The sequence below is a fragment of the Papilio polytes genome, unplaced genomic scaffold (genome assembly GCF_000836215.1).
Source record: "Papilio polytes unplaced genomic scaffold, Ppol_1.0 DF821733.1, whole genome shotgun sequence".
Classification (NCBI taxonomy): domain Eukaryota; kingdom Metazoa; phylum Arthropoda; class Insecta; order Lepidoptera; family Papilionidae; genus Papilio; species Papilio polytes.
In genome coordinates, this window is record NW_013527471.1 from 763,027 (window position 1) to 789,021 (window position 25,995).

General features: G+C 34.5%; 1 protein-coding gene across 1 annotated transcript in view; it reads left to right on the plus strand.

Annotated features, from left to right (window-relative positions):
- The window catches only part of LOC106108277, a 67,729-nt gene that overhangs the window by 36,415 nt on the left and 5,319 nt on the right, over nucleotides 1–25,995 (plus strand). The gene's annotated exons all lie outside the window — the stretch shown is intronic.

The window sequence follows — 25,995 nt, forward strand, 5'->3', positions numbered from 1 at the left end:
AAAAAAAAAAAAAAAAAAAAAAAAAAAAAAAAAAAAAAAAAAACTCACTGATAACGCAGCTTACGTTATCATTAACATAACTTGTAACATAGGCTGTGTTTTTTACTATTTTTTTTCACACAGACGAAGTAGGGTACCACAGCTAGTTTGTTATAGCCAAAACAAATCACACAAATGTCAAAACATGACAAGACAGTTTCATTTCGACAAGATTTTGTGACACTTTTGACATTGACTGTCTAATAAGCTTTTTGTGTCAACCCACCGGGTCAGATAAGTATTCCGATCTATCATTAAATCAGTGACATTAATAATAGTTTTTTTTAAAATTAAATATGATAAATGTTTACTAGCAAAAAGCAAACGTAACCGCGCATACGCAATGCGAGATTCTAATGGTAATCAATTATACTTTTGCCTGCGATTTCGTTCGCTGGAGACTAAAATTATTAAGTAGCCTATGTGTTTATTAAGACTATGTTCTGACTACAAGGAGGTTAAATATGTATTATTTTAATGTTTTATTTTTAATTGATTTCGAATTTTATATTTTGACGTTGGTTTGAATTAGGAGTCAGAGAAAAAAGGGAAAGGAGATGTATGAAAATGTGTTTTGGAAAAGGTGTAAACATTAAAAATAGCAATAAATTTCAAGTTTATTTAATTTGATCGAGCCACAACCCCACATCTATGTCAAATTTCATTGAGATCCTTTCAGCAGTTTAGGCTACAAACTCTAATAAACATGTATCCATCTAAAATTTGGCATTATAATTAGCGAGATACTAAGAAATAAGATTACCTTTTCTCCGCGAGAATAAAAGAAAAAACTTGGGAAGTTGCCTATGTGTTCTTCCAGATATGTTATAGGTTTCATCGAGTTCCGTTAATCATTTTTTGATTCAATAACAAACATACAAACTATATCTATACTATTATAATAAAACGTAAATACACACTTCTTTGTTGCTTAAGATGTCAGCAATTACAGCATATTTTTGAATAACTCTTTTTTTTGCTATACGGTTTATGCTATATTTCACGCCGTTAAACTATTTTGGATAAAAACCCTAATGTGGGAGAGAACATAAGTTTTTGCCAACATCAAGGAAGCAAGGTTGCCATGGTTTGACATCATGTCATGTCATTTTGACATTTACAATTGATAACTTGATAATTTTTTTTACAATTTCATGCGGATGAAGTCGCACGGGAACACCCAGTTTATAATATTAGTATGAAGTACGATTATCTCGAAGTTAATGATTCATTTTTATTGCCTTTGCCTCAAGCTATATGTCTACGTAATAATTTACATATCATTTAATGTCACAAATTGTTCCAGTTAGGACGGACAATTACAATTGAAGGTCAAATCGAGTCGTTGATTCTATTACATATAAGCAATTATATGATTATCACATATGTATTACTAGTTTTAGCCCGCGATTCCGTTCGACATTAAGAAAAAACAAAAGTAAGTAGCCTATGTGTTCTTCGAGACTATACACTACAATTATGCCAAATTTCATCGAGATCCGTTCAGCAGTTTAGGCTACAAACTCTAATAAATATCATCATGCATCTAAATTTTCGCATTTGTAATATTAGTCAGATAAACAAGTAAAACTCGGTATATTTAGTAGAAAGCATTATATAAACTTTAAATTCAATCAAAATCACAATAAAATCTACCAGTATTCTATCGTGTACAATATAAACTATCAGAGAACGATATCCCAGATCTTCTACCCTGCCATTAAATCGAAAAACAACCAAGATTTTAAATATGCCCGCAATTACGTAACCCAACGTTCTGTATAACGCCAAGGGCTAACATAGAACGTCTATTCCAACAAGCTATGTATTTTTTGCCTGACTGACAGGAGGGTAATGTTTCCCGGAGTGCAATGGCCCATTACTTACCGTATTAGGTAAAGGTCACAATGGGACCTCTAACCGTTCAAGTGGCCGTTTAAAGTACGTTGTGGGATGTTCTGACAAGATACCTTAATTTATGTATATTATTACAATTGTATGATCCTTCTGCGTCTGTATCTAAAAGACTAAAAAACGTATATTTTTTTATTTCTTTTTAATTAACTGGCTGTTCCCGTGCAGCTTCATCCGCATGATTTTATGAAAACTTTATTTTATTGTTTACATTTGTCAAATTTTCAATTGCAAATGTCAAAATTACCGTTACCATAACCTTGATTCCTTAATGTTGGTAGCTTGTAGTTTTTGGACCCTTTTCCATGTTTTTTCTAATTTATTTACCTCCTAAGTTTAATAGCGTGAAAATATATAGCCTAAAGCGTGTCGTAAGTGTTGGACTTTTTATTAAAGAAATAATTCTAAAAAAATATGCTGCGATTACTAAGTAAAAGAAAAAATACAAATCTTTTCTCTTTATAATAATACTCGCTTACGCCCGTGACTCCGTCCGCGTGAATTAAAAAAAAAAAACAAAAGTGAGTAGCCTATTTGTTCTTCCAGACTAACCTCTATGTGTATACCAAATTTCTTTAAGATCCGTTCAGCAGTTTAGGCTACAAACTCTAACAAACATCCATCTAAACTTTCGCATTTATAATATTAACATGATAGACAATAAACATTGACATTCGTATTTCGTAATACGCAGAAACATTACTTCTCCGTCCCCTTATTTATTTAGACACATTAATAGATGTGCCTGGTCATATTAAATTTATAATCTGTTACTTCCCAAGTCATAGACTTATATGGTATAGTAATAAGGTCTTCCCACGCCATAGACCGGGCCAAGGCTTACCACGTCTGTACTTTATTGCTGTGACCTTCGTATGTCTGGTCTATCCTCATAGAATACCTCAAAAATTAGACAATGTTTAGTTAAACATCTCCTACCTGTGACTGCTACGTACTTTATTATACCTGGCTCGCGACTTCGTCTGCACAGTAGTAAAAAATTAAATGTTTGTAACTAATAAACTCAAAAACTACTGAACCGATTTCAAAAATTCTTTCATCATTAGAAAGCTGAATTATCACTGGTTGATATAGGATATATTTAATTATGGTATTAATCTTACTAACATTATAAATGCGAAAGTTTAGATGTATGGATGGATGTTTGTTAGAGTTTGTAGCCTAAACGGCTTAACGGATCTGGATGTAATTTGGCATATATGTAGAGGATAGTTTAGAAGAACATATAGGATAATGATATAGAATATAGGTTTTTTTTTTATTTTACGCGGACGGAGTCGCGGGCGATAGCTAGTTTGTGTATAAATTTTAATTCTTAATAACTATGTTGTGTAGTCTGCCATTAAGAACGGGCAACACCTTTGACTAAACTATCGCACAGCTCTTATCCAATAGTCGATTGTTGCAGCCAATTCAACTGTTTAGTTGCACAAGTAATCAATGAGTAGTGTGCACCATGTAAGCGAAGGAATCAAAGCGACTAAACAGTTGTGCGATAGTTTATTCAAAGGTGTGCGCCTGGTCTAAAGGTTATTATGTACTTCGCCTGAAACTCTGTTATTGTTTTTGTCTAAAAATTGAATATCTATACTTCTATACTATTATAATAAAGCGTAAACACACACTTTGTTGCCTAAGATGTCAGCAATTACAGCATATTTTTGAATAACCCTTTTTTAATAAAAAGCCCTACACTTACGTCACGTTTTAAGCTATATATTTTCACGCTGTTGAACATACGGGGTAAATATTTTGGATAAAAACCCTAATGTGGGAAAGAGACGATAAGTTGCTGCCAACATCAAGCAAGCAAGGTTCATGTCATGTCATTTTGACATTTGTAATTGATAATTTAACAAATGTAAACAATAAAATATTTTTTTCATAATTTCATGCGGATGAAGCCGCACGGGAACAGCTAGTAATAAATAAAATATTCCATATATCGTGTGAAGGGTTATAAAAGTTCAGTTGTCTATTGTCTATGATTTAAGCAAAGCACGATCGTCCTTTGATTGTTTTAAATAGACTTTGTTAAAGGAAGTGTGTAGGTCACCGCGTATTACGGTGTTCTGTTCATTGAACTTAGGGTTGTCACAATTAAGTAAATATTATAAAAACATTCGCATTTGAAGTGTCGATGACATTATAATCTGATTGATTTTTAGTATGTTATTAGCTTTCGCCCGCGACTCCTTCCGCGTAGAATTAAAAAAAAAACAAAAGTTGCCTATGTGTTCTTCCAGAATACCTCTACATCTACTCGTATACCAAATTTCATCGAAATCCGTTCAGCCGTTTAGGCTACTAATTCTAACAAACAGCCATCTAAACTTTCGCATTTATAATATTAGTATGATTTAAAAAGAAGTCAATAATTGTAATATTTTTCAATACATACAAATCGATCGAAATAAAGAAGAAAATAGAATTTTCCTGTTCATAAAAAAAAACCTACATACTATCGCCAAAATAACTCAAGTGACTACAAACTTGAACATAGACTTCAATAAAAATATCCAATTTCATACTTGAACCGTAACATAATATCAATTTTTATTCTATTCACGTTTATGAAGCATCAATCTTTCAATGCATTTAAACGATTGTTGAGTTTAAATAAGGAAGAAAATGAATCATTTGAAAAATACGTGTAGAAAATATGTAAAGGAAAATAAACCCTAATACAATGCCGTAAAGTTCAATTTAGTTTCAAAAATTTGCATATAAAATATCATATAACAGTAGTACTGGCCGTTGATAAACAGAACGCCATTAATTATAAAAAAAATATTCATTTATTTGAAGCGGCTCCTTTGTTTCTGTTCTAAGTATTTCGGTGCCTATTTTTAAGAACTCTAACATAAAAGAGTACTATTTTTATAGTCTGTGGAAGGAATTTGACTTAAGAGCTTTCGCAGACTTATCGACCAATAAGTCGCACTAAACAGTATGAACATATATGGCCTAATACCGATTTTGGCCTAACTAACTAACTATAGTCTTTTTTTTTATAACAAGGTGGCAAACGAGCAAGCGGTCACCTGAATCCGCCAAAATGGCGAAGCGACCGCTGCCCATAGACATCCGCAATTGCAGATGCATTGCCTACCATTAACCGACAGAGGAGGAGACGCACATAAAGAGGATATTTCCCCTTCCAACTTTTAGACAACTTATTTAATTGATACTGTCGCTTTAAACTCAGAGCAACACTTTTCGTCAAGACTCAAGTTACGCGCCAATCTATCCATACTTCTAGTGACATTGACAGCTGTCAGTTAGGGATAATCTAGAGTTGTGCCAATTCTACAGCACGGTACTAATTTTGTTCTTAACTCTACATACTTTTTTAATTCGTCGCTAGCTAACTATAATTATACAGTTTTGTAAGGCTGTAACACAATGTATCCAGTAGGCGTGAGAAGTATGCTAAAGAGGCCTTTCCCGCCATTCCCTTTCGTCGGCAAAACAATAGCATTCCCTTTATATCTATACCATCAAAACCACGTGCGTTCCCTGGAATACCAAGTTATATTCACATCTTTACAATTTTCATCTTTATTGTTAAGACAATAAGAGTGATTATACATTTTTTAATTGATTCAAGTTTGTATATACGGCACGTTTGGTGTCCCTTTTGTAAGGTGACCATATGGAAGGTTTTAAAGTTTACTCTTGGTATAGTTGTGTTCAAAATTTATTGCTGCTCGGAATATTGTGACTTTGCTCTGAACGCAAATGTCCTGTGAAGCAACAACAAACTACAATTCCTTTATTTGTAACTAGCTTTCGCCAGCGACTTCGCTCACGTGAATTTAAAAATAATTATATATCCTATGTTACTCACTGATAACGTAGCGTTCTAATGGTGTTTTTTTTAAATCGCTCCAGTAGTTGTTGAGTTATTTCAATACTTCCATAAATTCAAATCTTTATAATAATAGCTTAGGCTCCTTATAGACTTATTTTGTACATTTTTTATTGTTTGCTATTGATTTTGATGTCGTGTTATATAATTTTTTTTTGTCAGTCTGTTTAAATCTGATTATTGCGAAAAAGTTTGAGTCACAGTTCCTTGTGCGTACTGCAAAAGATTGGAACATGTTGCCGGCATCAGTTTTCCCGTCCAAATATGACATGGGGGCCTTCAAAAGGAGAGTGAACAGCTATCTTTTTAGCTAGCGTCCATCTTTCGACTGCATCGTCACTTCCTTCAAGTGGAATCTTGGTCAAGCGCAAATTGCATTTAATAACTAAGTAATATACCTATTTCACCTTTGAAGTTAAAGTAAAAATAAGTTAACTGGTTTAGTACTACCTTTTACCTTACAACCAACGGGTTGTCAAAAGTTTTTGTTCGCGACCATTTTATTTTGAAACGTTTTTGTGTACACAAGTTTTTTTTTTTCAATAACAAGCTTATAAATTTTTTATCTCGCCAACTGAAACTGATGGGTTATGATAGCTTATGTAGGAAACATTGTACTTTGTATAAAAAATGTTGAGACTGATTTTTAGGTTATAATTACCATTCGTAAGCAAGAGCATTGCCATATGTATTTGCCCAACAATAGCGTTCCGCGAACCTTTTCGGTGCCTAACCTCAAAAATGGCGGGTTATTTATACGGTTGGCGACATTGCGAAACCGTAGACAATGGCTCTTGATCTATGGGACAGGCCTTGCGCAATCACAATGGCGGACGGTAATTTGTCTATGGACACAGTTCTCATGGTGTCCCTATATCGCGTAAAACAATAGATAGAATTGTGTAGACAACAAAGATTATAATCTTTCTTATATTTTCATAATTAATTTACTTGGTTTATGACATTTTACTTAATAATTTTGTGTAATGGTAACACTGTAGTTTCGTTAACCTTTTTAATTAGATTTTGTAATTTTTATTCTTGCTTAATGAAAAAGGTTGGTATAGACATCATGCAAACTGATATCTACAAATTTCAGATTATATTTAAAGAGAACTAACAATAGTCCGCGGGGAATTAAAATATGTTTAAGTAACCAGTGTTCTACATAATAATTATGCACAATAGAAACTCAAACGCAACTTTTTAGTAGAAATCTTACTAATATTATAAACGAGCTGTTGCCCGCGACTTCGTCCGCGTGGTATTAGAAAACATACGAACTATATAAATAACAAAAAGCTACGTATCCCTCGGGAACCGGACACCTCGGGGATGAAGCTTATCCCATGTATACTCCAGACTTTGTTTTACATCTGTGCCAAATTCCAATAAGATATGTTGAACCGTTGCAGAATGATCGAGTAAACATTAAAAAACTAAATTAATGAATCCCACGGGAACCGTAACTTATCGCGGGATAAAAAGTAGCCTATGTGTTTTTCCAGACTATGTTTTAAACCTGTGCCAAATTTCATGAAGATCCGTTCAGCCGTTTAGGCTACAAACGCTAACAAACAACCATCCATCCATCCATCCATCTAAACTTTCGCATTTATAATATTAGTAAGATTAGTAAGATGTAAAAGTATGAATGTATGGATGTTTATTAGAGTTTTTAACCTAAACGGCTGAACGGAGTTCAATGAAATTTGGCATAGATGTAGAGGGTAGTCTAGAAGAACACATAGACAGTTTTGTTTTTTTCAATCTCACCCGAACGGAGTCGCGAGCGAAAGTTAGTAAACCAATAAAACTTAATAATAGGTATGCTAAATAAACAGAATATTATTGTCTCATTCGTTTTCAACAGAATGAAAGGGATATGTGTATATTTCCAGTAGAAACTTACAATAAACAATATGAGATCGTATTTACTGTCTATGCCATCACCGTGACGACCTCGCGCTAAGTTTCACCGGCCTTTACGGTAATTCATTGTCTAATTGTTCAAACAATTCTGAAGTAAATTAAATAATTATTTATAGCCTTGTAAAAAGCATATAAAAGCGAGGTATTAAGATTCAGTGTTTAAATTAATTCGTAATGTTAACTACAAAATTGGTTTACACGTTTCCACCGATAGATGGAGTAAATCAACATTTGATACTCTGTACGACTTCGTACGTAATGTATGAATTTTTGCTTATAAATGCCTTCGATATATTAAAATGTTAATGAAGCGTGTCTACATGTAACTGTTACGATGTCTTCCTTAAACGTTGTCGAATGATTTAATTCCATTTACAATCATAATTTATAAATAGGGTTGTAAAAGTGCAGTCAATTTTACAATGGTAGAGCCCGCTTTAACATCTTCGACGAGGGGACGGTTGGAATTTATTTTATTTCATAACGATTCCATCTGTCCCTTTATTGGTGATAGTGGGACGGATGGAACTTTTCATTCTCACGTGGGGACAGAGCGGGGTGACGGTTAGGAATAATCCATGTTATGCATTGTTAATTAAAAAGCAAACATTTTTAGATATACGCTACGAAAACGAATTATATAACAAGTTAATAAATAAAAAAAATCTGTAATATACCAAAAACGGGAGAGTAGACAGGAAAAATGTACAAAACGATTTTTGTCTTTTTTAAATTAATTTTAAATAGTTTTTCGACAACCCTAGCGCGGATATGCACGCAGAACATCCTAGCACTTTCCATTTCGCGGGCATTCGAGCACGAAACGCATCGCACTACCGATGGTTATCTTTTTAATTATTTACATGGTTGTAAAGTTCTTTAGAGTGCTTTTCCACTAGCGCGACTGCCTTATCTAAACAACTAGCTTACTGTATGAGCATCCCCCCTAGATCTATACTAATGTTATAAAGAGGAAAGATTTGTATTTTAAAATAAGGCAAACACTACTCGACCGATTTTAAAAATTCTTATACCATTAAAAAGCTACATTATCAATGAGTAAGATATAGGTTATATTTTTTAATTTCACTCGGATGAAGTCGAGAGCAACAGCTAGTAACATAAAATTGTAAACGGTGCCTACAAAATTAATTTGTAAGTTGTACACTAAAATGGTATAACAAGTTTATAAACACTCTCTTTGAAATAAAAATGATTTTGGACCGACTTCCCAAAAGAAGGAGGTACTCAATTCGTCTGTATGTTTTTTTATGTGTGTTATGGTATAACTCCGCCGCTAGTGGACCGATTTGTAGATTCTATACGTTTAATTGTCAATTGTTATGATAAAAATGCAGAAAGCCTCACGTAGAAATATCACTGCATACCTCGGCTGACACCGACATCAAAGTAATAATAATTGTACAATATAGACATAACAGCTACAATAAGGAGGTTTACATATTCAAGGAATTATTTCGTTACTTTTTAGTATATTGTTTTGTTGAGAATATTTTGTTTGTAAGTCTGTTTTGTTTTTTTTTTACCAACTCTCCTTTGATCATCTGCCTTCCCCTCTCCTACACGGCACAACTATAACTCACAGGCAATCATTAACACCAAAAAATGTCACAAATCCCTTGTCTATAGCTATCTGTCGATCTGTAACATTGACCAATACAAAGTATTTCTGGGTTGCTGAAGTTTCCATTTGATCATTACCTAGTGATTCATCAGTGTCAAGTTAAGTTTCAACGGAAAACTCAAGTTACGTAGTTCGGAAACGCATTTCATGATTCGAACCATAACCACTAACGAATGGTTAAAAGTATCTAGGAAACCGGCCATAACTCAGTAATATCAAAAAATACTCATATGATTTTTGTCTATCTATTTCTGTATTATTTAGTACTCGTAATACTTTTACCAACTATGGCATAAATTCCTCAGCATAACGCTATAAAACCATTCAACTTGAACTATCAAACAATAAAAACCAACATCACTTGCGCTACAGGAAGAAGGAAGTGCATAAAGTATTTAGGTCAGAGATTATTGGTTTCGGTCGTAAATCGGGGCCCTACTAAAGTTGCTATCGGGCGCGGACCGTTATCGAAACTCGGGGACAGAGCAAGTAGGACGATGGATGTGCGAAACGAAATGGACGCGTTATATCCCAAGTCAATGTTAAACAGCGACATCTATCGTTGTCTCTCTTTTCTCAAGGTGAATGACAAGGAGAGATATACCAAAGTGGAGTAATGGTCATGGCCCATCGATATTTCGCACTTATGTGGTGTTTAATTTTCGCTCATGTTATAAGATATTTTATGTTAACTTGTTATTACGGTTTAAGTAACGCTAGTATCAAGCTAACTTATATACTAGCTTTTGCTAGTGACATCTGCGTGTAATTAATAAAATATAGCCTATGTTACTTAGAGATAATGTAGTTTTCTAAGGCTAAAATACTTTTTAAACTCGATCCAGTAGTTTTTGAGTTTATTCCTTCACTAGATGTTGCCCGCGACTTCGTTCACGCAATATGAAGATAAAAAGTAACCTATAAAATGCTCGTCTATGTCAGCTACCCTTCAGTGAGTCTTGTCGTAATCGGCCCAGCCGTTTCGTAAATTACTCGGAACAAACGCGGCTGGCGGACAGACAGACAGACAAAAATTAAATGCGATTTTCGTTATCAGCAACGCAAATACATCATCTTCCTGAAATCTGGGATTTTTCTTTTGGTATTACAAACGGACACTCCAATTTTATTATATATACAGATAGATACCAACCCATTTGTACTTCATTCTGCATCTTTAAAAATCCTTATAAATGGATCTGTTACATTTAATTAATAAACTTCTTTTATCTTCATATCGGTTGAATTGTTTTCACTTTCCCTCCATCACATAATATCGTATTAATTTTACGCATTGCCGCCTCTAAATTTTCCATCTTCGTAACTCTGCAACGGTGGTATAACAGACTCGATTCTAGACAGGTTTCCAATGCTTCATTATTCGATATATTACGCAAGTAATAAAAACATGCGGATCAGAGGTTACGTGTTACGGGCTTAGAAAATTATCTAATTACATTTACTGCTTCAGTTTTAACGTACTTGAAAGGTGTTAAACGTTCTTTCTTAAATATAATAGTTTAGTGAAGAAAACGTTACGATTATAATATTATGTAATTCATTTTACTTCTTAAGTTTGAGAGTAGCCCCAGTGGTTGAGAAAATAAGGAGAAAAGTTAGCGTGGTATGAGCATGTTTTGAGGGATGAATCGCAACAAGAAGGACATTAGTTCTGAGTGTGGTACATCAGTAGAGGTAGAGCTAGAAATAGATGGATGCGTGAAAGGTGACATGATCAAGAAGGGAGTGATGACTGAGATGAGAGATAGAGCTATATGGAGGATGAAAACCCGGTGCGCCGACCCTACAGAAGGAGGATAAGGCAGGGGTGATGATGATTTTATTTTTCTATCACGTCACAGCATTAACGTGACAAAGAGTTATTATTTACACTATAACAACGTTTATTTATTAGGATTATTTAAGCAATTTTAGACATGTCAATCATAAACAAACTAAGTACACAAATTATTTAATATCTATTACAAATGTGACATTAAATTATGCTAAAATCAATAACTAAAACATACATTTAAATTTGCATATGTCAAAATGTAAATTACACATTACTAGTTTTCGCCCGCGACTCCGTCCGCGTGGAATTAAAAAATACAAAAGTTAATAGACTATTTGTCCTTTTAGACTATCCTCTACATCTATACCAAATTTCATCGAAATCGGTTCAGCCGTTTTGGCTTCAAACTCTAACAAACATCCATCTAAACTTTCGCATTTATACTCGTAATATTAGTAAGACAAGTTACACGCATTAATAAGTTTCCGCTACGGTGATTGACTACGTTTAAACGGATCTCCATGAAATTTGCCACAGGTGTAGAGCATAGTCTGGAAGAACACAAAGGATACTTTTTATCCCGGGAATAGTTACGGTTCCCGTGGGATTCATTCATTTCGTTTTTTAATGTTTACTCGATAATTTGGCAACGGTTCAACATATCTTATTGAAATTTGGCACAGATATAAAACAAAGTTTGGAGTACACATGGGATAAGCTTCGTCCCCGAGTTGTCCGATCCCCGAGGGATACGTAGCTTTTTGTTATTTATATGGTTTGTAAGTTTTCTAATACAACAGGCAACAGCTAGATTTTATTACTAGGCATTACAAAAGGTTTAAACTATGTTTTGTATATATTAGTGTTGTTTCTCAAGTTATAGATCAACTTACTGCTTCCATTCTATGTTAATAAGTAATTGTTAGTCCATCGGCTGTCGTAAGTTCCCTTGTCATTTACAACGATTGGTTAATTTCAAACCGAACCCTTACACAGACACAACGCTGTTGTAATAATGCTAATTTTTAATTATGTTCACCGGACTTGAGCGATAGATGGCGCTTAACCTAAACCACGTTTTTTTATAAGATAAGGAGGCAAACGGTGGGAACATAGAGGTGGTCAACGAAGCGCATGGACATTCGCAACACCAGAGGCACAGTTGCGTTGTCGCCTTTGAGGAAATGATAGTTCCCTTCTTGAAGGACCCTAAGTTGTACAGGTTTGGAAATACCGCCAAGGACAGACGTTTCCACAACCCGGCTATGCGTAGAAAGTTCCGCGTTAGTCTGTAAGAACATAATATAGGCTAGATATTTTTTTTTAATTCTACGCCGATGAATGCCAAATTAATTTATAACTAATTAGATTTTTTGTTCTAAGTTAAGTAACTTGATTACATCTCACGTAAGTTTATTGTCAGATTAACATCGTTTTATTTTTAAATGCGTTATTTAACCTGAATATTCGCCAAGCATATCTCCTACAAATTATTTTTAATTCATAGCACATTGTTTTTATGTTGGTTCCGTAGATTTTCTTTACTTAATGTTTATTATTTCTTATTAAAAAAGATATTTTGATTGTTTTTCGTTAATGATATGAAAGCGATGGTTGCTCAAGGGTCGACCTTGACTAGTAAACTGCCCTGAGTTCGATCGTCGTCACATACATGTGTTTTTTGAGTTTAATATTATATGTACACTTTATTCGATGTTTTCGGTGAAGGGAAACATCGTGATGTCTACACATATCTATGAAATCTATACTAATATAATAAAGCGTAAACACACACTTTTTTGTAGCGTTGGACGTCAGCAATCACAGCATATTTTTGGACAATAATTTATTTGATTAAAGCCCAAAATTTACGACATTCACGCTATTAAACTTAGGGGGTAAATAACAGACCTTTATGTGGGAATGGGACCATAAACTACATGCTGCCAACATTAAGGAAGCATGGTTATTACGGTAACAGTAATTTTGAGTTCCAATTGAGAATTAGACAATTAAATAGACTTTTTATAATTTCATGCGGATGAAGCCGCAGGGTAACAGCTAGTTCGCACATATGAGAAATCCCGCAATGGAATTGGAACTTCAGAAACCCAGCGTTAGACAACTATTTTGTCTATGAATTTTCAAATTGAACTCTAATATTTTCGTTATTAGGAAATCAGGAAATGACTGAAGTTAAATGCTTATTACGTATTTATGTTTCCTTCAAATTAACACTGATAGAAATCGAGTTTCACAGAAAATTATACCTTAATCTGTAAATCATAGAGTCTTTATTACTAATAACATGTAATAGAACATAATATACCTAGTTATGCTTTTACACAATTGCAAATGTAAGGAAGGAAATTAAAAAAATACCTGTGAACTTACATGTAATAAATGCGCTCGCTTATTGGTCGAATTTTTTTTATAGTATAAGGTGGCAAACAAGCAAGCGGCCACCCGAATCTCCCGAAATGGAAAGCGACCGCTGCCCATAAACATCCGCAATTGTAGATGCGTTGCCTACCCTTAATTGACGGAGGAGGAGACACACATAAAGAGTACATTTTCCCTTTCTATGCGTCTCCTCCGCCGTCAAATCCTTTTCCTCTTAAGAAAAGGGTGGAAAGGGAAAGGGACTAAAATTAGACAATTAATAATAACTTAATTTAAATAGGGTATTTTGTACGAGCTGTTGCCCGCGACTTCGTCCGCGTGGTATTAGAAAACATACGAACTATATAAATAACAAAAAGCTACGTATCCCTCGGGAACCGGACACCTCGGGGATGAAGCTTATCCCATGTGTACTCCAGACTTTGTTTTACATCTGTGCCAAATTTCAATAAGATATGTTGAACCGTTGCAGAATGATCGAGTAAACATTAAAAAACTTAATTAATGAATCCCACGGGAACCGTAACTTATCCCGGGATAAAAAGTAGCCTATGTGTTCTTCCAGACTATGCTCTAAACCTGTGTCAAATTTCATGGAGATCCGTTCAGCCGTTTAGGCTACAAACGCTAACAAACATCCATCCATCTAAACTTTCGCTATAATATTAGTAAGATTAGTAAGATTGTAAACAGCTAAGAGCGGGCGCACACTTTTGACTGAACAATCGCAGAACGTTATAGGATTGTCGATTGTTTCGCAGCCTTCAACTGTTTAGTTGCACAACTAAAAATCAAGTGGCACCTCCATATAAGCTAAGAATCAAAGCGAGACTAAACAGTTATGATAGCTTAGTCAAATATATTTTCATCATCATCACCATCATACCTCTACCGGTGTACCCCATTATGATTATGTAATTTTTTTTTTTATAAGAAAAGCGGGCAAACGAGCAACGGATCGCTTGATATTAAGTTATCCGACGCCCATGAACTTTCGCAATGCCAAGGGTACTGCAGATGCGCTGCCGGCCTTTAAGGGAGGAGTAAGCTCTTTTCTTGAAGGCCCCTAAGTCGTAACTGTTTAGAAATACCGCTGAAGACAGAGTGTTCCAAAACGCGACTGTACGAGGTAAGAATGTACGTGAAAACCTCGTCGTTGTGGAATGCCAACCATCGAGGTGGTATCGATGATATTTGGCACTCTGTCGACTCGTGCGATGACGGAACTCAGCGGCAGGTATAGTTCCAAACAATTCTTCGGAACACTCCCCGTGGTAGAGGCGATAGAAAATGCAAAGGGAACTAACGTCCCTTCACAGAGCCAATGAGTCGAGCCGATCGGTGAGACCCCGGTCGTTGACGATTCGAGTGGCACGTCGCTGCACGCGGTCAAAAGGAAGAAGCTGGTATTTAGGGGCTCCGGCCCAGAGATGCGAGCAGTATTCCATATGTGGCCGAACCTGTGCTTTGTATAACTGCAGACGATGGGCTGGCGTGAAATACTGCTTCGGTCTCCCGAGCACACGAAGCTTCTTGGAGGCCAACTAAATTTTGGCAACTAAAATTTCATTCAAAGAAAGAAATACAAATTTTACGCAATGGATAAAAAAACAAAGTACCTTTTTAACCTTAACATAGTTTATAGTAGATTACTGATAGTAACATCTATGAACACCATCTAATTTGAATAATTCTTCAAATTATTCAAACGTTGATTATTATTTTGTGTTGTAAGCTGTACAGATAATTTATAGAATAACCTATTTAAATCTATATCTACATATAATAAAATTCTAGTGTCTGTTTGTAATACCACAAGAAAAATTTAAGATTTCGAGAAGATGTTGCTGATAACGATTTTTTTTTGTCTGTCCGCAAGCCGCGTTTATTCCGGGTAATCTCCGAAACGGCTGAGCCGATTCGACCGGACTTTCACTGAAGGGTAGCTGACATAGACGGGCATATTATAGGATTTATCTTAATATGTGGACGAAGTAGCTGGCAACAGCTAGTCAATGTTAATATTGTAATGAGGAAAAATGTGTATTTTTGTATGTACTGAAATAGCTCAAAAACTACCAGGACGATTTCCAAATTTATTTACCATTAGCTACGTTATCTGAGTAACATGGGCTATATTTTTAAATTTAACGTGAACGAAGTCGCGAGCAACAGCTAGTATGTAATATTTGATTATTATATAGCTATTTACTCTATCAGATTTTATTGAAATATGACGAATTCTGTTAAAGACATCATATAGTTTACAATCGCAATAAAACTCTTTTTAAAGTCCTTCAGCTTTATCTGGAGGATATCAGTTACTATAAAAACTATCTTTTAGTTCGCTTATTCCGTCTACATTTATAAAAAAGGTAACCGTCCGATGCAGATCGCCCGATGGCCGGCGATTGCCGCGGGCGTCGAACCCACGACCGCAACATACATCGCGATAACAATTGAATCAAGTGGTACAAAGATGTTATAAGACTGGATAAGGCATGAATAAACATTTAGGGAATATATAGAGGAAGCATAGTCGACACTTCACTTGAGAAATTGACATAACTAACGCCATCTATTGACAGCCTCGAAACCACATGTCAATATAATTAATTGTAAAATGTTTTCATTTTATTTTGTGACACTGTTTAATTTGTTTCAAACAAAAGATGCTATCTATAACTAGCTGTTGCCCGCGACTTAGTCCACGTATATGCCCTCTATGTCAGCTACCCTTCAGTGAAAGTCCCGTCGAAATCGGGCCAGCCGTTTCGGAGATTACCCGGAACAAACGCGTCTTGCAGACAGACAGACAAAAATATTTTAAATGCGATTTTCGTTATCAGTAACGCAAAAACATCATCTTCCCGAAATCTGGAATCTTTTTTTTGATATTACAAACAGACACACCGATTTTATTATATGTATAGATATAGATTTTGTAATTATAATATATAACATCCATCCATCCATGCATCCATCTAAACTTTCGCATTTATTATTAGTGAGATGTATAAAATGGTATGAATTTGTAGCAAACTTCTAGGAGAAAGTTTAGAAGTAACCTTACGAGTAAAATAGTTCAAAAGTACCAGGCGAGCATAAACTGTAGATAAGCTATCAGCGACATCCGGGCGTTTTCACCGCGAGCGACGCAACAATTATAACGTGTGAACCACTCCTATGCTTTCCTAGTAGACGCTTTCTACAATGCCCAGGATAATCGCAACTTGAAACTTAACCTTACATAACTTTAACATTAGTAACTAAATAGATTTTAAACACAACTTGCAATCATATGGCCATCTCTTGTATTCACTTATAAAAGACAGAGATAGCATGACTTACTTTCTCTGTCTTTTAAAAATGAAAAAATAGAATGTTCAAAAAATCTGCTGATATATCTAAGTAGAAGATAGGCACATTTCTATATCAAAGTAATTGAAATCATTTAAAAAAAATGCCTGTCCCACCACTGGCTGATAGAGGCTCAGATAGCTTAAAAAGTCACTATAAGATAAGGTAATAAAATCCGATATTTCCATCATATTTACACGTTGGATCAGACAATTTACAATTTGGTGGGACAGGCTCTTAGAATCTCGTTCGGTTTCCCAAAGTACTTCAAAAGGAAAGTTACTTTACAGAAAATTGTCTAATCGTTATATATAGAAAACAGGAAATGCCTGATAGGACATACCCTCGCCGTCCAACATCCTTCCAAAAACGGCACCGCTTACCTTCCATATACGATAAAGCAAAATAGCATTTATTATACAACTTACTAAATAAAAAAACAAAATAAATAAACTAAACTACTTCAGAATGAAACAAATTGCCAAAAATTGGCTAGACAATTTAGACTATAGAGACTATGAAAACCTTATAACGATCAAAGAGTAATATAAACACATACCCACACACACATTACATTCAAAAACGATATCGCAAAAAAAGTATGTAATTTTGTTTTTCCTTTGTTTTTTATTTGTCATTTTTATAATAAGTAAATTTAATGTTTATTGTTTTTCTTTGTATTTGATGTTTAGACACTTGTAAATATGTATTGCTCTTCACAAATGGGGAAAGGGATTGACTCCTGCAGCACAGGGTAACCTAGTGCAGGAGCCAAGGCCCTCATGAAATGTGTTACATTTTTAAAGTCAAATAATAAAGGATTTATTTATTAATATTGATCAAAATAATTTATTTTTACGTCAACACTTCCTTAACAATTATATTAAATGATACTCAGATCGATTAGTTTTCAGATAATAAAAAAAAAACATCCAAATTATTGGATTCCATCGTTAAAACTAGTTTACGTAACTATTGTTTAGTGTAATTTATTACTTCATTATAACATTAACTAGTATATCAAAGGTCCCAGTTAAACCTAACCTCAATGTCTATATGTGTAGTAACGGTCATCCTTTATACCTTTTAAGGTTAGTTTTAAAGTACGACAATGAACCAATTAAACTAACCTGAGTATTACTTCAATGACGCGAGGTCGTTTATAAATTTGATATTATGCTCGTCTTTTCTTTCTAAATTCTCTTAAATCTTACTAATATTATAGCGAAAGTTTAGATGGATGGATGTTTGTTAGCGTTTGTAGCCTAAACGGCTGAATGGATCTCCATGAAATTTGACACAGGTTTAGAGCGTAGTCTGGAAGAACACATAGGTTACTTTTTATCCCGGGAATAGTTACGGTTCCCGTGGGATTTATTGGTTTAGTTTTTTAATGTTTACTCGATCATTCTGCAACGGTTCAATATATGTTATTGAAATTTGGCACAGATATAAAACAAAGTCTGGAGTACACATGGGATAAGGTTCATCCCCGAGAAATGTCCGGTTCCCGAGGGATACGTAGCTTTTTCTAATTTATATAGTTCGTATGTTTTCTAATACCACGCGGACGAAGTCGCAGGCAACAGCTCGTAAGGTAATAAAATAAATGCTGATAACTGCATTTGAACTTTTAATAAAATATTTCGAAAGAAGAAGTTAATTGATATCTTATTTATTTACCTTCATGTAGATGAAGGTTACAGTCGCACTCAGAGACATTAAGTGGCCATAAAGAGTGACCCCTAAGTATTGAAATTCCTACGGAACACAATAAAATAATCTTTTAAAAAATTATCACAAGCTCATGGAAAAAGGTAAAACGTGTTCAAACTAAACTATCGAACAACTGTTTAGTCACGCTTTGATTCCTATAAGCTTATATAGATGTACACTATTAGTTGTGCCACTAAACAGTTGACTGCAAAACAATGGACAATCGCACAAAAGTTGTGCGATTAGTCAAAGGCTCGTTTGAGAATCTCTGTTAGGACATAAAGTTAGGCGTGAAGTCTGGTATCTTCTCGTTGGCATATCAGAGAGATAATTTTACTTTACACCATTCGGCAATTAACCACAGACTAAGTAAGGAACCAGTAATGGTTGCAGGTCAGTACGGTCACCGGTACAACTTGAATTGTTTAGATTTTATTAGACACTAGTTTCCGCATTTTTACACAATGATTCTTTTACTTATTTGCTAATAGTTAGATAGATATTTGACAATGTATCTCTAAAACGGATAAAAGGATTAAGATGAAATTAGATACAGAAATAAAATGTAATCTTGAAAAACATAGGCTATATTTATCTCGAAAATGTATAATTCCAGTAGAATAAATTATACTTCATACTAATGTTATAAATGTGAAAGTTTTATATGGATGGATGTTTGTTAGAGTTTGTAGCCTAAACTGCTGAACGGATTTCGATGAAATTTGGTATAGATGTAGAGGATAGTCTGGAAGAACATATAGGCTACTTAGTTTTGTTTTTTTTTTTTAATTCCATGCGGACAGTCGCGAGCGAAAGCTAGTGTATACTAATATTATGAAGAGGAAAGATTTATATACTTAGTTTTTTACGTATTGAAATAACTCAAAAACTACTAGGCCGATTTCAACAATTCTTTCACCATTAAAGAGCTATATTATTACTGAGTAACATAGGCTATATTTTTAACCTCCATGCGCACGAAGTCACAAGCAACAACTAAGTTCTTCAATAACTTCAAACGAAATCAATAAATCTATTTGTACCGAAATCATTAGCTAATAGCTTCTTATTTTTACAATTGCTTTTAACAAATACACTCTAAAACAATGTAACCTAAGTGTATCTCAAACTTGAATCCACATCTTTCACAAGCAAGACAATACCGCAATCATCTGACGAGTGGGCGACTTTGCGACAGCGGTTATGTAACTTGCATATTAACTTAGATTATAAAGCGGTACACACACCGAAGTGAAGACAATACGAAATAAAGCTTAGATATACTTGAAAAAAGATGCCACTTAAATCTATATCTATACAATATTATAGAGAAAAGATTTGTATTTTTGTATATTTTAGATTTTTATATGTATTGAAATAACACAAAAACTACTGGGCCGATTTTAAAAATTCTTTCACCTTTAGAAAGATAATTTATCTGTGAGTAACATAGCCTATATTTTTTATATTTCACGCGGACGAAATCACGAGCAACAACTAGTGTTGTATAATGCTGTACGTAGATGTACGAATACTGCTTTAATATATATTTTTTCTGAAATTTTAAGGTGTGGGAAGGGCAAGAATTGACAGAGGGGAAAGACTCATAGGAAAGGATAATATCCATTTTTTATACGTCCTCTTGGACAAATTTGCATTGGCGGATGTCTATGGGCAGCGGTCGCGTCGCTATTTCAGCGAATTCAGGTGGCCGCATAGTTTTCCTAACGATGTAAAAACACGTTTTCTACTAAGACTTATTGATAAAAGTATTCCTTTCACTGTAAACTGACGAAAAATTTAAATTAACCGTTGCCTATTCTTAAATTTGTCACGTACAGCGTTATTTTAAGCCTGTCTCAAAATCTCGTATTTGAAATTAAAATATCCGTTTAATAGTAATACATTTCAAGCAATTATCAGTATTGTAAAATATTTGTCATATCAAAATGTTTTCCGTCTGTCTATGACAGCTAAATGCGCGCCAAAACTTGACATTTGTCATTTGACAGCTGACTTCATAATGCCAGAATGACAAGTAATCTATTTATAATCTACGTAAGCCGGTGCTACTGTCCCAGTGGCATTTAACACCAGTTTTGTTGACAGCAAACTTATTATTTTAGCTTCTGCCATCTTGATTTGGGACGATTCCTTACGCAATAATTCTTTCATTGTTCCTACACATGCAGACTTCATTTGTTTTGTTTAATCAGATTAAAAATTCAGTTCTTTCTTAACTGTAGTTATTTAACAGTCAAAAAATGCCAATTAAATTGTTCCATGATTTCTCATAATTGAACGTACAAAAACATTGTCATCTCTTTCAGTCTTCTTGAGGAACAGTGAGATGACAGTATGTTCCACAATCTCGTACAACGTACGGTTGGTGCAAGGATTTCATCGAGAAGCAGATCTCCCAGTCATCTGTTAAAGGACGCTAAGGGCCTGTCCCACCAAATTGTAATTTGTCGAAACAATCCAACGTGTAAAATATGTGATGAATATATCGGATTTTGTTACCTTATCTGACAGTGACGTCTTTAAGCTATCTGAGCCTATTCAGCCAGTGGGACAGGCCCTAATCTATACTATTATAATAAAGCGTAAACACACACTTCTTTGTTACCTAAGATGTCAGCAATCACAGTATATTTTCAAATAACGCTTTTTAATAAAAAGCCCTACACCTATGTCACGCTTTAAGCTATATATTTTCACACTATTAAACTTAGTGGGTAAATAAATTGGATAAAAATACTAATGTGGGAAAGAGACCATAAGTTGCTGCCAACATCAAGGAAACAAGATCGCTATGGATTGTAATCATGTCATTTTGACATTTGCAATTGATAATTTGACAAACGTAAACGATAAAATAAAGTTTTTATAATTTGAAAAACTAGCTGTTCCCATGTGGCTTCATCCGCATGGGAACAGCTAGTTCTTCAATAAGTTTGGGTACACAGCAACATTTAATAAAATAATCCAAATTTAATCAAGTCGAGTTAAAGTTCATATTAATCTGGTTTATGTTCAAGTTTGCTTACAAGGACTTTCACCATAATTAAGTGTCCCTAGCTTAGGACAAACATGTAGATGGTAGATAAAGCCGTGTCGATTGTACCGATTGTACCAGGGTATAATAACAGTGCGGGTCGTGCTTGTAAAATTGTCTTACATGTTCCAACACACCTATGGTTAACGTATGTGTTACAACTGCATTGTAATGAATTAAATACAACGACAGAGTTATACTGTTGGAACAATAATCTACACTAATATAATAAAGCGTAAACACATACTTTTGTTGCCTAAGATGTCTTCATTTACAACATATTTTTGAATAGTTCTTTTTTTAATAAAAAGCCCTTACGTCACACTTTAGGCTATATATTTTCGCGCCGTTAAACTTAGAGGTAAAAATTTTGGATAAAAACCCTAATGTGGGAAAGAGACCATAAGTTGCTGCCAACATCAAGACAGATTGCTAAGGTTTGTCATGTCAGTTTGACATTTGCTATTAATAATTTGACAAATGTAAACAATAAAATGAAATTTTCATAATTTCTTGCGGATGAGGCGGCACAGGAACAGCTAGAGGTATTTGAATAGACGTTAAAAAAAATCTACAAAATATTAAGTGAGATGGAACCGAGATTTTCAAACGTATTTTATTATGATTACGAGCGTGGCATAGTCTTGCAATTGCATACCCTTGGTATGAGTATTTAGATGCTATTGTCTTGATATATCTTATCTTACTAATATTATAAATACGAAAGTTTAGATGGATATTTGTTAGTTTGTAGTCTAAACTGCACAGATCTCGATGAAATTTGACATAGATGTAGAGGATAGTCTGGAAGAACACATAGGCTGATTTTTTTTAATTCTACGCGGACAGATTCGCGGGCGAAAGCTAGTATTAACTATTTAACAAAAGTGTTGTGAATTTATAAGGAGGTTGGCTTATGACAAAAACATACTAGCTGTAATAGTATATAACTATGCAAAATATAGAAAAAATTGACACTTCAGAAAAAGCTGTGTTTAAAAGAACTAGAGAAAATATATTTTAATAATGTCTTTTAATGTTTACAACAAAAAGGTCATCACAGATTTCAAAGAAATTAATATCTATCTCATTCAATGATTGATTACATGTACGGCTATATTTACGTAATAGAAACTCATTCGTTCAAAACAAATATGGCCGATCTGTCAGAATTACGCGCGCGAGTGGCGCGACGCGGTCGGGCGTTGTGGAAGAGTAAATGCACTTACGTAATTTGTTAATTATTGCAAAACGATTCCATTACTCTACCTAAAGTATGTTATCCTGGTATGTAACGGCGTATTTCCACTATAGTTTTGAAAAAACAAAGATATTCTCTGATTGATTCTTTATATTATTAAATCGTAGTATATCTTGAGTACATCATCATCATCGTCATCATACGTCCCCACTAAGGTTCTCAGAGGCTACACTAAGTTAAAGTGACTAGGCCATAGTCAACCACGCTGGCCAAATGCGGGTTGGTTGACTTCACACATATCTTTGAATTTCTTCGCCGATATGTGCAGGCATCACGATGTTTTCCTTCAACGTAAGAACGTCGGGTAAATTATGTACATATGAAAATTTGAAAATCATATTGGTATGGATTCGAGCCCAAGACCTGTACAAGTAAGTGCTCAAACCACTAAGCCATATCTTGGTACAAAACTAATAAATTAATACTTAATTCACAGTTTAACCAAACTAATCTTGAAGCTACAAATAATTCTCCGTGTACAACAAATGCTAACTGAATAAATAATGTTAAAATGCACGGAAAAGATACTTATCATGACAGATAACAGCGGCCATCTTTGCTCCGCGCGACCGTTAGTTCACAACAATATTCGAAATTCGAACTTTGCATTATCTTTCTAAAGTTCGATATTAAATGGCCAGTGCTTTGGAAATAGAACCTCTTTGGTGTTTGAAATAGAATAATAAGGAAGGTCCAGGTGTTAAGAGTTATGTGTTCTATTGTTAGGAGATTAAAGTTGATTATTGATTGTTTTGATGTAATGTAGAGAAAGCAACTGATGGCTGGCAGCGGCATTGATAAGTCTGCTTCCAGATACGTATTCATGCAAATTATTAATGTGACCCGAGTTGTGGGCGTTGTCCCTTGTATAATCTTTATTTATTAAACTTGCAGTATTGAAAGGATATTGTATCTGGATTACGTATGGATAACAAAAAATGACTATTCTATAGCTAACATTTACATTGCTTCTTAAAGCTTATGACAGTACATTACGTGAATAATAAACTCATTACTTTATGTGCTTTGCATTTGTTTTGCTAAAGTTATAAAACGACTCTATTCTGGCAATCTTTTTCTTAAATTTCGATCATAGATGGCGCTATTCTCAATTCAAAATAACTTTTACTGTTCTAACCATTCTTATTACATTATGTATTTGCTATAATGCTGGGTTGCTGATCCATTTATTTTACTAATAATTCAATAATGTTAGGTTGAACTAAGTTTTAAAGTCAAGATACGTTCGGAAACGTACCTGAAGTAACGAACTAAACACACTATCGAATGGTTAAATGTAGTTGGGAAACCCGTTTTAAATAAAACAATACTTCTCATATCAATAGATATAAAAGTATTGTCGTTAATCGTATAACAACATATTATTCAACTTACTCTATTATTATGAACAAAATTAGCTGTCTTTATCAACCATAATATTATTAAATAGACGTAGGAGCTTGTATTAATGGTATCTTCACACTAGAAACAAAAGAAAATTGCCATATTTTCAATAAAAGCGGACATTTACTAAACAACACAACTGTTGTGCGATTGTCGATTGTTTTGCAGCCAATTCTCTTAGTTGCACAACTAAAAATCGAATAGTACCTCCGTATTAGCTCATAGGAATCAAAGCGAGACTAAACAGTTGTTTACTCAAGGGTGTGCAAACAATGCAGTGAACTGTCTACGTGTGAAAGCATAAGGTTGTGCGAATAAGTGACAGACTGCGACCCTGCGGTCACCACACCCACGTCTACATCATGGTGTGGTGTCAATTCCTGCAGAATACATTATTAGATAATACTGGACTAGGAAGTTAATGTTCGAGAAGGAACATAACCTCTAAATAGGTGAACGCATAAAGCAATAGTTAACACAAATGATATGTGCCAGCTACAAGCATGTGTAAACTCTAACTGGCATGCAGGTATACTCGGGGAAACTGTCGGTGTTCCTAAAGCGACAATCGTTTGAATTAAAACATCATCATCATCTACCCTACGTCTTCCTACTCCCATAGGGTCGGCGCACCGGGTTTTCGTCCTCCACGCAACTCTATCATATGTCATCTCAGTCATCATTCCCTTCCTGATCATGTCACCTTTCGCAATCCATTTCTTTATAAGTCTACCTCTACCGGTGTACTTCCACATTCATAACTAACGTCCGTCTTGTCACATGCCATTCATCCCTTATCATATGCCCATACCACTCTAAATTAAAAACGAGATGCGGAATAAAAACCAATACAATAGAGTTTATAAATGTTCCTGTATGAAAAAAATCTGTTAGTTATACACGAATAGTTTCTTTCTATTATCCTTTCGTTTGCATTCATTGCACTAATTAGTGGTCTGCAAGAGGCGGAGTTTGTCTCGTTGCAAGATTTTTTTTTTAAAAGTCGACCACCGCGGATTTCCTCGATTGTACCTGGCACGATAATATACTAATCCCTAACCTAATGTAAAACTACCTTCAAGTTTTAAACCACGTGCCAAGAGTGTAAGATTTATCGTCAAATTGATAAGCGCAGTGTCCATTGAACGCCTCATTAAATCCGACTTAACCATGTTTGTAGTAAACCGGTCATTGTATGGTAAAACTGACAGTTGACATCGCGTCAAACTGATTGACATGGACTACTCTACTATCTAATGTCTTACGTACAAGCTTGCGTGAAATTAAAAAAATAATAGATATAGCCTATGTTACTCCCTGATAATGTAGCTTTTTAATGGTATATGAATTTTACAAAAATACAAATCTTTTCTCTTCATAATATTAGTATAGACTAAGAGTCATTCACGAACGTGACTATTACGAAAGTGAATTTTAAAGACCTTGTGTATGATTTGTTGGTGTACTTTACCGGAATAGACGCTGCACAAATAAAATTTTTGTCGATGACGAAACAGTTCTCACGAATTTTCGTAATAAGTCCTATGATAAAGAAAATGTAGATAGTTAAGACTGC